Genomic DNA, 14,439 nt, shown 5'->3' with positions numbered 1-14,439 from the left:
CTGGGGACCCACAAACTGAAAAAGAAAAACAAGAATATTGTCCTAACTAAACCTCATGAAACACCACTGCATCCCACTGATACAGCTAACAAGATAAACGACTTCTTCTCAAACATAGGATCTAATCTCCCCATTAAAATTCCACGTACCAATGCCCGTGCCGTGGACTACCTAGATGGGAATTTCCCAAATTCCTTCTATCTTGTACCAACTGAGCCCACGGAAGTCACCGCGATCATAAAGTCACTTAAAAAATAACTCGGGGAATCTGTCTCACGTCCCACCATTATTGTACAAGTGAGCGGCCCATGTCCTTTCGCATGCTATTACATTATTTTTAACAAGTCACTAGAAACTAGCACTTTCCCGACACTACTCAAGACAGCAAGGGTTACACCAATACATGAAGGTGGTGACCCTACAGACGTAAACAACTATAGGCCAATATCAAATTTACCATTGCTATCCAAAATCATTACCTCTGTAACTTGCTCAGCTATCAAAACTTTGGAGTCCAGTCCCTGGACCAATTATGTACCTCTGTAATCTTTTGACTACCGCCCACAGGATGGGTATGGGGTGCATAATAAACATATTAAACTAAACTAACTAAACTATCCAAAATCTTCGAGAAACTCGTGCACAGGAGACTATATTCATTTATAACGTCACAAAACATACTCAACCCCTGCCAATTTGGATTCAGGAAAAATAAAAGCACTAACGATGCAATTATAAAAATGCTAGATCTGCTTTACACAGCATTGGAAAATATGGAATATCCGCTAGGGATTTTTATTGACCTATGAAAAGCATTTGACACAGTAGACCATGGCATCCTACTCCACAAACTTGACCACTATGGTATAAGAGGCCATGCACTTGCATATTTTAAATCTTACCTTTCTAATAGGTTTCAGTATGTCACCATTAAAGACACAGCCTCATCAATACGGCCACTTGATACTGGAGTTCCGCAGGGAAGTGTCCTTGGTCCCCTGCTCTTCCTCATTAACATCAAGGATCTTCCAAATATATCCCAACACCTGAAACCCATTCTCTTTGCTGACGACACGACTTATGTCATCTCTCACCCTAATCTTGCCACCCTCAACACCATTGTTAACGAGGAGCTGCTCAAAATATCGACTTGGATGACAGCCAATAAACTTACACTTAACACTGGCAAAACCTACTATATTATGTTTGGTAGCAGAGCAGGTGTTGCGCAACTTAACATTAAGATCGACAACACTCTAATTGCCAGACATATTGAGGGCAAATTCCTTGGCCTATACCTCGACAACAACCTAAATTTCAGCACCCATATCCAACACATAACAAAAAAAGTATCCAAAACGGTGGGGATCCTCTCCAAGATACGATACTACGTACCGCAAACTGCCCTTCTCACACTATACCATTCACTTATATATCCATACCTCACCTATGCCATCTGTGCTTGGGGTTCAACTGCAGCAACACACCTAAAGCCAATAATAACCCAACAAAAAGCCGCAGTAAGAATAATCGCTAAATCCCATCCCTGGCAACACCCCCCCCCCCACTCTTCATATATCTAAACTTACTTCCTGTTCAGAACATCCACACTTACTACTATGCAATCTATATCTACAGGACCTTAAATTCCAATATTAACCTTGACCTAAAACGCTTCCTTGATAGTTGTGACAGGATCCACAGGCATAACACCAGACACAAACATCTCTATGACATTCCCCGTGTTCGACTAAACCTTTACAAAAATTCAATGTATTTCAAAGGACCCAAAATCTGGAACACCCTACCTGAAAATTCTAGAACTGCAGACACATTCATCACTTTCAAAACTACAGTTAGAAAACATCTTATCTCCCTGATCCACCCCGACAACTAACTACATGATAACCACCTGGTGGTTCGCAATTACACTCACTCACCCACTGACTATAAACCCAGAAATACTAATCTTAATCTTAAAATAATAAATCCTAACTAGTCATAAGTTTGCCTATGATACTCCAATATAGACACCTTGTATTGTGCCAAAACAAAAGCATTCACATTGCTAAACTCACAAATTATGATGTAGTCACTTAGCCTTAATACCATAATCTGTAAGGATTTAATGTTAAGAATTAATCTAAGTCTGCTCGAAATGCCTAGCCATGCTAGGTGTCCTAGTGGCCCCCTATGTAATTAGTATTGTATAACATGTAAACCACACAATACCCAAAACCTGTAAACCCCACATTGTAACCCTTATAGAGAATAAACTTGAACTGAATTTAATTGAATTGAATTGAATTAGATCAGGTGGACCACCTTGTAGTGGGGAATCAAGTGTAGTCAAAGATAAGATAAAACCAATATTGCAAACTAGAAATACCACAGGAAATAGCAAACAAGAGGACTCCACTAGCAATAGTGAGGATATATTACCAAAAACAACTGGTGGGAGCTCCATTGTTGGTGCTAGGGATGATAGAAGTAAGACAGGTAAACATGCACCAACAGGGAATACAGTCACAGAAACCCAAGGCAAACATGCACCAACAGGGAATACAGTCACAGAAACCCAAGGCAAACGGAAACCAAGCCTGTGCACATGCTATGCACTTGGTATCTGCAGGCATGGGAAATCTGGAAAAACAGATGGGACGTGCAACTATGACCACCCTAGAAAATGCTGTTTACCTGGAGTTTACCTGGAGAGAGTTCCGGGGGTCAACGCCCCCGCGGCCCGGTCTGAGACCAGGCCTCCTGGTGGATCAGAGCCTGATCAACCAGGCTGTTGCTGCTGGCTGCACGCAAACCAACATACGAGCCACAGCCCGGCTGATCCGGAACTGACTTTAGGTGCTTGTCCAGTGCCAGCTTGAAGACTGCCAGGGGTCTGTTGGTAATCCCCCTTATGTGTGCTGGGAGGCAGTTGAACAGTCTCGGGCCCCTGACACTTATTGTATGGTCTCTTAACGTGCTAGTGACACCCCTGCTTTTCATTGGGGGGATGGTGCATCGTCTGCCAAGTCTTTTGCTTTCGTAGTGAGTGATTTTCGTGTGCAAGTTCGGTACTAGTCCCTCTAGGATTTTCCAGGTGTATATAATCATGTATCTCTCCCTCCTGCGTTCCAGGGAATACAGGTTTAGGAACCTCAAGCGCTCCCAATAATTGAGGTGTTTTATCTCCGTTATGCGCGCCGTGAAAGTTCTCTGTACATTTTCTAGGTCGGCAATTTGACATATGACATATGACAACAGGAAAATGCAAACTCCCTTCCTGTAAGCTTTTTCACCCTGATATGTGTCCCTCTTCAGTGCAGGAAAGACTGTGCTATAACTTAAATTGCCAGGCACACCATCTAAAGAGGGAGAGGTTTATTAGTGCCAGGAAGAAAAAAAAACTGGCAGGAAATGGCAGAAATCGTACACCAAATCCAGTCATTCCTGGAGTGGAACCACAGTCGATGGCCTCCACTCCAAACCAACAGATACAGATACTAATGCCGGAAAAAAAATCCCCCCCCAGTACCAACAATACCACCAGTCCGATGACATTCTTCTTTGCAAATATACAGGGTCTAAAGCCAGCAACAAACAACAAAATGCCTTTCATCCGTGGACTGCTTGCAGAGGCAAAGGCAATGTTCACGGCTTTCACTGAGACCCACATAAAGGATCATTTGGACAACGAAATATGGATCCCAGGTTACAACCTATACAGATGCGACAGAGTGAACAGGCAAAAAGGGGGGGGGGGTTGGCCTGTACATTGCAGAGTCACTTGTGTGCACAGAACTGCTGAATGCCTCAAATGATGTAGTGGAAGTTTTAGCAGTAAAGGTCGAGAACCAAAACCTAGTCACTGTGGTAGTCTACAAGCCTCCGGATGCAACATCCCAGCAATTCCAGGAACAGCTGTTAAAAATTGACCACTGTCTGGAAAATCTGCCAGCTCCTGCACCCAACATCTTTCTCCTGGGGGATTTCAACTTAAGGCACCTAAAATGGAGGAATATAGCAAATAATATTGTTGCAGTAATAACACCAGGAGGCAGCTCTGATGAAAACTCACACTCACACGAGCTTTTAAATCTCTGCACAAAATTCAATTTAAACCAGCAAATAATAGAGCCTACTAGACTGGAGAATACACTAGACCTCATCTTCACTAACAATGATGATCTGATACGAAATGTCACCATATCAAAAACAATATACAGTGGACCCCCACATAACGATCACCTCCGAATGCAACCAATTATGTAAGTGTATTTATGTAAGTGCGTTTGCACGTGTATGTTTGGGGGTCTGAAATGGACTAATCTACTTCACAATATTCCTTATGGGAACAAATTCGGTCAGTACTGGCACCTGAACATACTTCTGGAGTGAAAAAATATCGTTAACCGGGGGTCCACTACTCAGATCACAACATAATTGAGGTTCAGACATGTATGCGTGGAGCCCCAGACCGATATAATGAGATTAGTCACGAGGGAGCATTCACCAAATTCAACTTCAATAACAAAAACATAAAGTGGGACCAAGTAAACCAAATCCTAACCGATATAAGCTGGGAAGATATACTAAGCAACACAGACCCCAACTTACGCCTAGAACAGATTAACTCGGTGGCGCTCGATGTATGCACAAGGCTTATTCCTCTAAGAAAAAGGAGGAGTAGATGTAAAATAGAAAGGGACAGGCGCTCCCTTTACAGGCGACGGAAAAGAATAACAGAGCGGCTAAAAGAGGTCAATATATCTGAAAGGCGTAGGGAGACACTGGTCAGAGAAATAGCAAGCATCGAACTTAAGCTAAAGGAATCTTATAGGAGTCAGGAATCGCGGGAAGAACTAAAAGCCATAAATGAAATCGAAAGAAACCCAAAGTATTTCTTCTCCTATGCCAAATCAAAGTCGAGAACAACGTCCAGTATTGGGCCCCTACTTAAACAAGATGGGTCCTACACAGATGACAGCAAGGAAATGAGTGAGCTACTCAAGTCCCAATATGACTCAGTTTTTAGCAAGCCGCTAACCAGACTGAGAGTCGAAGATCAAAATTAATTTTTTATGAGAGAGCCACAGAATTTGGTTAACACAAGCCTATCTGATGTTATCCTGACGCCAAATGACTTCGAACAGGCGATAAATGACATGCCCATGCACTCTGCCCCAGGGCCAAACTCATGGAACTCCGTGTTCATCAAGAACTGCAAGAAGCCCCTATCACGAGCTTTTACCAACCTATGGAGAGGGAGCATGGACACGGGGGTCGTCCCACAGTTACTAAAAACAATAGACATAGCCCCACTCCACAAAGGGGGCAGTAAAGCAACAGCAAAGAACTACAGACCGATAGCACTAACATCCCATGTCATAAAAATCTTTGAAAGGGTCCTAAGAAGCAAGATCACCACCCATCTAGAAACTCATCAATTACACAACCCAGGGCAACATGGGTTTAGAACAGGTCGCTCCTGTCTGTCTCAACTATTGGATCACTACGACAAGGTCCTAGATGCACTAGAAGACAAAAAGAATGCAGATGTAATATATACAGACTTTGCAAAAGCCTTCGACAAGTGTGACCATGGCATAATAGAGCACAAAATGCGTGCTAAATGAATAACGGGAAAAGTCGGTCGATGGATCTATAATTTCCTCACTAACAGAACACAAAGAGTAGTAGTCAACAGAGTAAAGTCCGAGGCAGCTACGGTGAAAAGCTCTGTTCCACAAGGCACAGTACTTGCTCCCATCTTGTTCCTCATCCTCATATCTGACATAGACAAGGATGCCAGCCACAGCACCGTGTCTTCCTTTGCAGATGACACCCGAATCTGCATGACAGTGTCTTCCATTGCAGACACTGCAAGGGTCCAGGCGGACATCAACCAAATCTTTCAGTGGGCTGCAGAAAACAATATGAAGTTCAACGATGAGAAATTTCAATTATTCAGATATGGCAAACACGAGGAAATTAAATCTTCATCAGAGTACAAAACAAATTCCGGCCACAAAATAGAGCGAAACACCAACGTCAAAGACCTGGGAGTGATCATGTCGGAGGATCTCACCTTCAAGGACCATAACATTGTATCAATCGCATCTGCTAGAAAAATGACAGGATGGATAATGAGAACCTTCAAAACTAGGGATGCCAAGCCCATGATGACACTCTTCAGGTCACTTGTTCTATCTAGGCTGGAATATTGCTGCACACTAACAGCACCTTTCAAGGCAGGTGAAATTGCTGACCTAGAAAATGTACAGAGAACCTTCACGGCGCGCATAGCGGGGATAAAACACCTCAGTTACTGGGAGCACTTGAGGTTCCTGAACCTGTATTCCCTGGAATGCAGGCGGGAGAGATACATGACTATATACACCTGGAAAATCCTAGAGGGGCTAGTACCGAACTTGCACACGAAAATCACTCACTACGAAAGCAAAAGACTTGGCAGACGATGCAACATCCCCCCAATGAAAAGCAGGGGTGTCACTAGCACGTTAAGAGACCATACAATAAGTGTCAGGGGCCCGAGACTGTTCAACTGCCTCCCAGCATACATAAGGGGGATTACCAACAGACCCCTGGCAGTCTTCAAGCTGGCACTGGACAAGCACCTAAAGTCGGTTCCTGACCAGCCGGGCTGTGGCTCGTACGTTGGCTTGCGTGCAGCCAACAGTAACAGCCTGGTTGATCAGGCTCTGATCCACCAGGAGGCCTGGTCACAGACCGGGCCGCGGGGGCGTTGACCCCCGGAACTCTCTCCAGGTAAACTCCAGGCACCAGCAGAGAGGGATGACTCACACCCTCACCAAAGTTCGATAACCGGCTTCCCATCAAAACCGTTAAAGAATTATCCGCAGAGCGGAAAAACGGTGCTGGCTAAGAGTAAGCAGATGATTGATGTCCCTCCTGTAATGTGCCTGGCGGGCACAGTAGATGAGGACAAGCGTCCCAGAGAAAGCGGGGGAAATTTGTGACTGATATTCAGGCAAGAGCGAGACGTCCACATGTGACGAAGGCTGGTGCAAAAGTCGACTGCAGAAAATCCCAGTTAGCTGGTGTTTGGGCACAGTCCCTGGACCCATTATGTACCTCTGTTATCTTTTGACTACCGTCCAGAGGATGAGTATGAGGTGCATAATAAAGATATGAAACTAACTAAAGCTGGTGTTGCGGTTCTTAAGGGCCACCAGGGTGTGAGCCTTGGTCTTCTTGATGGAGTTTATAGAGTTTCTACCCCTCAAGGAAGGTTCCTTGATGTTGGTGAGGGGCTCTTGATTTAGGGAATTGGATCTGTGCTCCAGTTCCCCAAATTAAGCCTGAATGCCTTCCACATCCCCCCCCAGGCGCTGTATAATCCTCCGGGTTTAGCGCTTCCCCCTTGATTGTAATAATAATAATAATAATAGAGTTTCTAACAGCTTACGCCGTATCGAGCCCTGCTTTCAAGTAAAATAATAATAATAATAATAATAATAATAATAATAATAATAATATAATTTATTTCTACAAGTACATGTACAAGGTATATAGGCCTAAGATTAGACTTCTTTCGGATTTTCAACCCCGGAGGGTTAGCCACCCAGGATAACCCAAGAAAGTCAGTGCGTCATCGAGGACTGTCTAACTTGTTTATTCATTGACACTTGTTTAATACAACTTAATCTAAGTTCACACACACACACACACATATAAGGTTAAAACAACATAAATATAGTATTAGAAGATGACAAGATGTTAATGCTCTGTTTATTCATGTGAGAGATTTTAACTATCCAATTGATTTTTCAAAAGATTGAGAAAATTACATCAAATAAGTCTATGGTCGACAAAAATATAATAAAATCATATTTCACAAAAACTTGTTTTGAAAATAATTTGAATATTTCTTTTGATTTATGTAAATTGGATTCATTTATCATTAATAAAATTTGGGAAGAATTTAAGATACATTAGACAAAATTTTGGGTAGAATGTAAGCTGTATTTCACGAATCACTGACTACCTACCTACATCATTATTTAAAGTCAGGTGTTGTTGTGGGGAGGAGGGCAACGAGGTGTAGTCTCGTCCTTATATGTTTTCCTGTTAACCTTTTGTTTTTGTAGGCCCTTGATAATGTGAGAAGTCACGAAAGCGCTTGGAATTTCACTATTTTTTCATATATATATTATATATATATATATATATATATATATATATATATATATATATATATATATATATATATATATATATATATATATATATATATATATATCTAATTGTTTAGGTAGAGGAACAAAGACTGACAATGACCTTCACAAGTCATTTTGTCTATTGTTCACTGATACGGTAAAAATATCAGCAGATATTAATAGTAACATTTCAGTGATGCGGCAGACCCACCAAAACTCACATGTCGTTGTAGGTTTTAAGTCACAGCTCCTGGCCCGGTGTGGGGTCAGTGCAGGGAGGGCTGGAGGGGCGCCCTCCACTTGGTAAAAGGGGTGAATAAATATCAGCAGAAAAGTTGGTGTGTGTTTTATTAATATAAATATACATAATTATAATGATCAATGATATGTACAGACGTCTCCCAGGATGATGGTCCCGGTCGTGGCGGCTCCAGAAATTATGTATTATAGAAGGATTTTAGGGATTATAGGGATGGTTATCTACTCAGAAGGTGGTCTTAGGGATGGTTATCTACTCAGAAGGTGGTCTTAGGGATGGTTATCTACTTGGAAGGTGGTCTTAGGGATCGTTATCTACTCAGAAGGTGGTCTTAGGGATGGTTATCTACTCAGAAGGTGGTCTTAGGGATGGTTATCTACTTGGAAGGTGGTCTTAGGGATGGTTATCTACTCAGAAGGTGGTCTTAGGGATGGTTATCTACTCAGAAGGTGGTCTTAGGGATGGTTATCTACTCAGAAGGTGGTCTTAGGGATGGTTATCTACTCAGAAGGTGGTCTTAGGGATGGTTATCTACTCAGAAGGTGGTCTTAGGGATGGTTATCTACTCAGAAGGTGGTCTTGGGGATGGTTATCTACTCAGAAGGTGGTCTTAGGGATGGTTATCTACTCAGAAGGTGGTCTTAGGGATGGTTATCTACTTGGAAGGTGGTCTTGGGGATGGTTATCTACTCAGAAGGTGGTCTTAGGGATCGTTATCTACTCAGAAGGTGGTCTTGGGGATGGTTATCTACTCAGGTGGTCTTGGGGATGGTTATCTACTCAGAAGGTGGTTATCTACTTGAAAGGGGATGAGGGGTTTGGAGACAATTTTTGCAGGACAAACACAAGGTTTTTACCAGATTTAGTTGGTTGATTAAAGAGGTATAAAGCTACTGAATACACTAGGGTCATTAAGGCTGCACGTAACTTCTTCACAAAAAAACTATAATCCCTAAAATAGGGGATTTAATCCCTAAATTAAGAATTAAAGTAAATTTTCATCTTATATAGGCCTACCAGGCCACGTCTACACGGCGTGGCCTGGTAGGCAACGATCTCGCTTCACACACAGTGTCCGTAGCTCGATCCCCGGCTCGGGTGGGAACATTGGGTGTATTACCTTACTCCTGCTGTCCCTGTTCACCTAGTAGCTGTATAACCTTTGTGGTTTAGCGCTTCTTTCTGATTATAATAATAATATTCACCTAGTAGTAAGTAGGTGCCTGGGTATTAGTCGACTGGTGTGGATCGCATCCCGGGGGACAAGATTTAAGGACCCACTGGAAATAAGACAGTCAGTCTTCGATGACTCACTGACTTTCTTACGTTATCCTGGGCGGCTAACCCGCTGGGGTTAAAAATCTTATCTCTCATCCTTTTATGCACACTATATATAGACGCGAGAAAACAATTGTTCATATGAAAGAATAGGAACTACGATCACATGAAATTATATCATCATGTATGCCATCAAAATAACGATTTCACGTTGAATTTATTTACGTAAAGAGACATATAGCCAGAACTTATTTACTAAGATGGTAAGCTGAGGGGAATTAAGAAGTTATAGTAGTATTAGTCTCCGTTGTTTGGAAGCAAGAGTATCAGTGCTTCCTTCAGACTTCAGACTCTGTCTTTGAATTTGTAAATATAACAGAAATAACACTTGTTCTGTCAGCATTACTGTTATTCCTCGTGGAGCATTCTCACTACCTACTGGGCCTTATGGCCCATATCTAGGTTAGGTTACCCCTCAAGGAAGGTTTCTTGATGTTGGTGAGGGGCTCTTGATTTAGGGAATTAGATCTGTGCTCCAGTTCCCCGAATTAAGCCTGAATGCCTTCCACATCCCCCCCCCCCAGGCGCTGTATAATCCTCCGGGTTTAGCGCTTTCCCCTTGATTATAATAATATAATAATAATAATAGGTTAGGTTAGGTAAGGTTTGTCAGGAAACAGGACAAGTGTTGCCTGACGAAGATCTTAGTCATATGATGACCCGCAACTGTAGCTTTTGATCATCTGATCGAGCCCTTCCGCTAGCTTACCGGTTCACCCTTTTAAATATTAAGGTTATAAGTTTAAATTCATTTCTAGTATAGGCGGAGATTTATACATAAGAAGTTGAACAACTGATTCTTTTCACCATTATGAGCTTTGGGAAGACTAAAGAAAATTAGGAGAGCTGAATTACCCCCACGCTCCCCCACCCTCATCCTGGCTACCCATTGTCCCCATCTTCTTTCACCAGACCGGCCGTATCCCACCCAGGCAGGGTGCCCTAAAATGAAAAAGAAAAGTTCCTCTTTTTAACTTTAATAATGCATAAAGGAGAAGGGGTTATTAGCCCCTTGCTCCGGGCATTTTAGTCGCCTCTTACAACACGCATGGCTTACGGAGGAAGAATTCTGTTCCACTTTCCCATGGAGATAAGAGGAAATAAACAAGAACAAAAACTATCAAGAAAATAGAAGAAAACCCAAAGGGGTGTGTATATATATGCTTGTACATGTATGTGTAGTGTGACCTAAGTGTAAGTAGAAGTAGCAAGACGTACCTGAAATCTTGCATGTTTATGAGGCAGAAAAAAGACACCAGCAATCCTACCATCATATAAAACAATTACAGGCTCCCAATATCACCACAAAATCGTAATAACAGGGTCACAAACAAATGGTTAACGCACCGGCCTGTGTTCTAGTGCTCACCCGCCCGGGTTCAATCCTCACCTACGCTGTGACTTGTTCATCACCTTTGATGCTGTGAGTTATCCACAACAACTGCACCCATGATATTATTTCTTCAGATTCTTTCATGGCATAAATTTTTTGTAATTTCTGTGTACCTTATATGATATATATTGTGATGGTTCAGGACTTGAGTAGACTCAGACGATCAGCAGAAGTATGTAAATAGTTACCTGATAATAATATATATAGGAAAGAAATTTTGAGATCAGTTATTTTTGAACACTATAGGCCTATTGAAAATAAACGAGAAAAAAGACCAGAAAGTGATATTGAGAGGTTCGAGGTGGGGGTGGGTTGGGTGGATGGGAGGTGTTAAGTGGGTGGATTGGGCTGCAGGGTGGGTGGAGTGGGCTGCAGGGTGGGTGGGGTGGAGTGGGCTGCAGGGTGGGTGGAGTGGGCTGCAGGGTGGGTGGGGTGGAGTGGGCTGCAGGGTGGGTGGGGTGGAGTGGGCTGCAGGGTGGGTGGGGTGGAGTGGGCTTCAGGATGGGTTGGGTGGGCTGCAGGATGGGTGGGGTGGGCTGCAGGGTGGGTGGAGTGGGTGCAGGGTGGGTGGGTGGAGTGGGCTGGAGGGTGGGTAGGTGGTGTGGGCTGGAGGGTGGATGGGTAGACTGGGCTTGATGGTGGGTGAGGTGGGCTGCAGGGTGGGTGGGGTGAGCCGCAGGGTGGGTGGGGTGGGGGATGAGTGTTATGTACTGGATGATGTGCGTGTCAAGTAGGAACAGTAGTTGAGGTGGGCGCCTACTGTCATCTTCACCACAGGTCACTCTCCTCAAGACTCCTAGTGTCTGGAGCAGAATAATTTACACAGAACCATTAAAAACAGTGACGTTACTATGGCACACTTGTACCACTGACTCACCAGTCAGCGTAGAAATGCACAAGTGTTTAAGGATAGACAGTTTTTGACTGTGAGTGGACATCAGGTGAATGTCATAAGCATCCTTCTTTCAGTTGAATTTTTCCAGCCAATGAAGAATTCTTCTCCCAAAATTGTTTTTGCAGTGACAGTCTTGAAGGTGTTGTAGCGACGAGTTGGTTCAGAGGGACCATCTGTGTGCATCGGGTGAGTGTACTCGCCTATTTGTGGTTGCAGGGGTCGATTCACAGCTTCTGTGTGTTTGTTCATACGTGTTTGCAGGGCTATGACTGTCGGTGTTACCTAAGCCAAAGGTCAGAATACTGCCGTAGTTGATCTCCAGCTCTTGGGCACCAACATTAAACCTCTAATAAACCGATATGCTTCATACATATGTTTTGTCCCCAAATTTGAATTTCTTCCATTTCAATATATTCCCGAGAGTTTCACAATTTCTAGAAATATTCACCACACTAGTTGTACCTAACAAAATCAATTTCTATTGAGACTAATTACAATTAGCTTCACAAAAAATATTATAAATCCATATGACAGTTGCAATAAACATATATGACATTTATAGGCACTTATTGGTGAAAGTATATAATAAAACTTATCATACGTAGTGTACATTACCTAGGATAACCCAAAAAAAAGATCAAAGTTATTTTATTTCGAGTGGAGTCTGTGGTAAAAATATATTTCGAGTGGAGTCTGTGGTAAAAATATATTTCGAGTGGAGTCTGTGGTAAAAATATGCAGACATAATCTATAATAATGCAAGTTGGTGTATCTTCCACTTGTCAGTCACACCACAAGTAATGTGATTATGTGGAGTGTGTAAGTGTAGTGATTTAAAGCTATCTTCAGTAAGACAGTCCCCCCTCCCCCACGCTTCTCTCTACAATTAACAGTACATTAACGTCCAGCATGTGAGGCACTGATGACAACTGACTGTAATCTTAATGGTGCCATACTTACTACTGATAACACTTGTATCACCTTGGAATCTCTGCTGAATATTCTTTATCCCAGTATACTACCCTTACAATATATATATATATATATATATATATATATATATATATATATATATATATATATATATATATATATATATATATATATATATATATATATATATATATATGCAATAAGATCACAGTAAACAGGTGATTTCAGAATATGCAAAACAACCACTGTGAAAGAATATAGAAATTCCAAACGCTTTCGTGACTATTCACATTATCATTGTTCCTTGATACTAAATTTGATATTTATTCTCTATTCAATAATAATAAATAATTATTTAATAATAATAATATAGCTTAATATTTATTCTCTATTTAATAATAACAATAAATGTAAGGTTCGACTCTGTTTAGAAAAAGTGGATTTAAAACTACGACTGGATGCTAATGGTTTATTCCAATGAAAGAGACGGTGAAACGAAGAGTATTCTACTGGATATTGACAATTATAAATCAATGGGGGATCAGAGGATGAGATTATCACCCCGGATAAGGTATCAGAGACGCCTAGCCTCTGGCGGGAGCCTCTTTACACACTTAGATGCCATAACATAAGCACTGAAACCTACGTTATATCATACAAGTTTTCTTTTGTTTTTCCTCCACTTACAAGATCATTGTTGACATTTCTTCACCTTATTGTCTCAGGTGTGGGAATATTCATGTAAATTTTGTGTGGTAGACGAAATTTTTTTTTCCCATCCATTCATAGGACTGGGTTTAATATGACTCCATATGAGAGGAGTGGGTTTGAAAATGAGCCCATAGATATGACGGAGTTTTAAACTGGACTCATATATAAACCTCGGCTTTAAAGTGAATCCGTAGATAAGGCTCGGCTTTAAGTGAACTATAGATTAGACGGAGCTTTAAAAAGTAATCCATAGATACGGCTGGTCTTTAAAATGAACCCGTAGATAGAAGTAGGTTTTAAATTAAACCCATAGATACGGCTGGCGCTAGCAAATGAACCCACACATTGGACTAGGCTTGGAAATCAACTGCGGTAGGCGAACAACTCAGCCTCATACGTTATTATTTTTGTGTGCATGTGGCAGTGGTATTATGGTGAGTTGGTACGAAGAATGAAGAACCAGGGTATAGGAGGGTAGGGAGGCCCAGGGAACAGGAGGGTAGGGAGGACAAGGGTACAGGTGGGTAGGGAGGCCAAGGGTACAGGAGGGTAGGGAGGCCCAGGGAACAGGAGGGAAGGGAGGTCCAGGGTACAGGAGGGAAGGGAGGACCAGCGTACAGGAGGGAAGGAAGGACAAGGGTATAGGAGGGTAGGGAGGACCAGGGAACAGGAAGGTAGGGAGGACCAGGGTACAGGAGGGAAGGGAGGACCA

General features: G+C 42.3%; 1 protein-coding gene across 2 annotated transcripts in view; it reads left to right on the top strand.

Annotated features, from left to right (window-relative positions):
• Nucleotides 1–11,923: 11,923 nt before the first annotated feature.
• Nucleotides 11,924–14,439, top strand: part of LOC128702396 (solute carrier family 49 member 4 homolog) — a 32,267-nt gene continuing 29,751 nt past the window's right edge. For both annotated transcript variants that reach the window (XM_070102172.1, XM_070102170.1), the window contains exon 1: nt 11,924–12,269. The gene's annotated coding sequence lies outside the window, so the exon portion shown is untranslated. The remainder of the gene's footprint in view (nt 12,270–14,439) is intronic.

The sequence above is a fragment of the Cherax quadricarinatus genome, chromosome 80 (assembly GCF_038502225.1).
Source record: "Cherax quadricarinatus isolate ZL_2023a chromosome 80, ASM3850222v1, whole genome shotgun sequence".
NCBI classification, from domain to species: Eukaryota; Metazoa; Arthropoda; class Malacostraca; order Decapoda; family Parastacidae; genus Cherax; species Cherax quadricarinatus.
This window is presented reverse-complemented; position numbering and strand designations above follow the sequence as displayed.